The sequence below is a fragment of the Palaemon carinicauda genome, chromosome 10, assembly GCF_036898095.1.
Source record: "Palaemon carinicauda isolate YSFRI2023 chromosome 10, ASM3689809v2, whole genome shotgun sequence".
In the NCBI taxonomy this organism is placed as follows: Eukaryota; Metazoa; Arthropoda; class Malacostraca; order Decapoda; family Palaemonidae; genus Palaemon; species Palaemon carinicauda.
In genome coordinates, this window is record NC_090734.1 from 60,184,281 (window position 1) to 60,188,171 (window position 3,891).

At 36.3% G+C, this 3,891-nt stretch overlaps 1 pseudogene; it reads right to left on the minus strand.

Moving 5' to 3' along the window:
* Positions 1-347: 347 nt before the first annotated feature.
* On the minus strand, positions 348-3,603 carry LOC137648016 (uncharacterized; annotated as a pseudogene).
* Between the last annotated feature and the right edge of the window lie 288 nt (positions 3,604-3,891).

Here is a 3,891-nt window from a genome sequence, read left to right on the forward strand (position 1 = left end):
CATTAAATATTACGAATCTGAATAGGAACAACCGCATTTATTAGCTGTTCAGCTACATCTACGGCCGTCCTTACTCCCAAATGTACAGATATCAATTCCAGTACAGGAATAGACTTTGTTCCTAATTTCTTACAAAGCACAGAATTCTTTGCCAGAATCAGCTTTGTGTCTTCTGAACTGACAGCCACCAAATAAAAAGCACAGCCTAACAATTCTTCACTTGCGTCCATATAGACCAACAAATTGTACTCGTCATAACGATTTTTGACAGAACGAGGTATTACAATTTCTGAGCTCTTGTTAACCTGTCTGGCAATCTTCGACCATTCTTTCATCAGCTTGCTGCTTTACGGCGTATCCCATCCAATATCCTTGTCATTCTGCAAGGAATGCATAAACAATTTGCTTCGGTTTAAAACTGGTATTGAAAACCCAAAAGGATCATAATTGGAATGAATAGTACTTAAAATTAACCTTTTCGTATTACCTTTAGGGTTGAATTCAAGTTTACGAGTTTTAATCGTATCATTCTCTGAATTCATAATTAGGCCAAAAAGCTTTGATTCTGATTCAGTGCAGTGTTCAAACTTATTTAATTGTTCTCTTAAGGGTACAAAATTCGCACAGAACTCTTGTAATTCGAATCCAAATTCTCAGAATGTCGATACAGAAACATTTAATGCCTTAAACAAAACATTATCAGCATTTCAAGTTATGGCTAAGTTATCCATGTAAGAAAGGTTATACGAACACCTATTTATACTCAGAGTCTCTTCATCATCATCATCAGTTACAATATGGATCAATATGTAATAGGGAGCTATCATTAAAAAAAAATGGAGAATATCTCATTCCAAAAGGCACTCGTCGGAAACGATAGCCAACTATTGAAAAATTGTTCTTAGAAATACCCTTAAACCATAGAAAAAGTAATTTTCTAGTGTCTTCTTCTCTAAGTAAAAGCTGTAAAAACGGTTTTTTCAAATCATAAGTCAGCAAATACTTGTCAAACCATAGTAAAAGTGTTGAAATCTGCATTTTATTATTCAAATTAGCTCCTGCCATGGAACATTGATTATGGGGAAGATATCTCTCATTTTTTCTCTCACTTAAATTAGATAGAAAACAACCCTACACTTCGTCGTGTTAGAGTTATTTCGGAACACGGCATTATGAGCTAAAAATGATACATCTGGATTTTCTCTAAGAAATGAGGGAAGATCTGCAATACGTTCAATTACTAAATCTTCAAATTGGTTCTGTATAACAGCATCATATTCCTTTAACCTCTCAGGTAAAAGCTTTCTTTTTTGAGAATTGAGAACGGACACTGCAAGATTATAGTTGGGCGACATTAAATGTTGTATTTCCTTCTTCCATAAAACGGGAACAGCTAACCTACCTGTCTTAGGATCTCTCTGAATATCACTAAGAATGTTATCAATTAATTTACTATTTTCAATTGTCAAAACAGATTCTCTAGGGTCGTCTTGAATATTCATAAGTGAAGTGAATATTGATTTGAGGATTTCGTCAGTCGCATTCTTAATCTTTTGGTCATCAAAAAGTTCCTTCTCTTCCAGCAATGTACTTATGTTACTATTAACAGTTAGTCATAGAGACGTGCCGACAAAATTACCATCAAATGGAATACATAGCAAATTAAGGTTCTCTAAAAACAAAGAGGCACTTCCAGAAAGCATTAAATCCGACGGAGTTTCATAAAAAAGTAGAGGGATATTTATCATTGTAACCAAAGTCTTTCTGTACAAGTGGGAAAATATGGCTTTGATCGCTACCAAGCAAGATTGTAAAGTCGTCTATAGTATCAGAATCTATATGCTTATCTGCCAAGGTATGACCCTGCTAATTTCTTCAATCCAAGTGCCATAAATTTTGAATTAATTTCGTCTACACAAAGTGCCCTTAATAACTGCTTTCCCTGGCCAGGAACATGAATGGGAAACTCTACAATGTAAGTATCGTGATTCTTGACCGAATTAATTCCTAGAATCGTAAGATTCACTTTATCCACGACTGAGCAATTGGGAATGTCTTCCGGAGACCCTTTTACTAAGGTTGTTTGGGAACCAAGATCCTTGAACACTCTCCATGGAATTTCACAACCAGAATTCTCTACATATACGGTCCCAGTGGGGAGAATTACATTATTAAATGCCTCTAAGCCCGTAGACATCGTTAGCATTCCGTTAGTAGTAGTTTTTACTTAGATATCAGTACGTTTAGGAACATTAGCTTTATTTGCATTAGTGCCCATTTCGTCTTTAACCTTATTAGCACCCTTATTAGCTAAACCAAGACATAAATAAGACATGTGAAATAAATGACATTTCATACACGGATGATTAAATTTAAAATGGCAAGCTTTAGCGTCATGTGAAGTTAAACCACATTTATAGCAGCCCCCAACCGATTTAAGTTTCTCGCATTCCCTACCTGGATTAGGGTATTTCATACATTCACTCAATTTATGGTCATTTGGAATTACATTATCATGGGAACACAGTGAACAGGTCACCTTAGATTTCGAACCAGGGCACAACTACTTTGAAGAATCTTTGGAAGTAACAGAGACTGATACAGCATTTGACGATTGCTTAACTAAATTCCTTTTCGTTCTCTCAGACAGGTTGGACTGAAGGTCCATAAATCTATTATTTGCTTCAAATAGGCTACCCGAAATTTCTTTCAAAGGTGGTTTCGACTTGTTTGTAATAAGGACAAGCTGACTTTTAAATCCATCACACAAACTTTCCCAAAGAAAATATTGAAAAAAAACAAATCTCCCTTTATATCTAACGATCGAACCTGTTCCTCTAAGACACGAGCTTCGCTTATCCACTGATAGCCATCCCTAGCATTAGGATCAAGACCCAAATTGCACAAACCCTTAATTACCGACTATTGTTGACTAAGCTTATCACTAAAAGCTTCATTGAGTAGTTCCTTAGCAGATTCATAATTCAAATCTTTCAAGGCAAGGGAATCTACCAGATTCTTCGCGGGCACCGTTAACTGTTATGAAAGATAAGAAAATTTTTCAAACGAGGAAAGGTCGTATTTGGAAAGAAGACTTTCGAATGAATTAACAAATTTACGATAAGCTGCGGGGTTCCCATCAAAATAAAGTAGTTCTATGCTAGGCAAAGTTATTTTATGATAAGAATGATGTACTTCCTGCAGTGTGGAGGGAGTAGGGGTTGCTGCTGCTACAGCAGACTTTGACAAGCGAGTTAATTCACTTGACAACCGTTTAATCCCTAACCTGATACCGTCAGAGTACTTTTCCTCGACTTCCGCCTGTTGGTGATACTGAACCGAACTCCAAAGTCTAGAATGAAGCATATGAGTATTTATCTTTTGATCAAGTGAATTTACCTCACTTAACTTATCAAGATAAAATTCACATTTAATGATATCCAGAGGACCCTTCTCAATACTCTTAAAAGTCTTCGTTACAGACTGTCTCTTGCCACTCCGGATACTAACAAGTACTTTACAGTTATCATCCGACTCTCCTAAAGCTACGAGAAGCGAGGATTCTTGTGTAGAATCAAGTTGCTCTAACTCACTTGCAGACATAATTGAAAAATGCTTCCAGCAATAAATTTCAAATATACCAAATTTATAATATAAATTAGCTACCACAATTAGTAGACAAAATAGGTACAATAAATTAATATCAATAAGAAAAATGGGTTCAATTGGCTGTCGGGTTAAACCAAATACCGTGAGAAAACCGTAGGTGGGTCCGGGGAAGAAGGAGGTGGAGAGAGGCCAGAGCTGAAGCAGTGCCCCACGTTGGGCGCCATTCGCTAAATTTTATCGAAAAGATTAGTTGAGTAACCTTTTAGGATGGAAAGACGAATA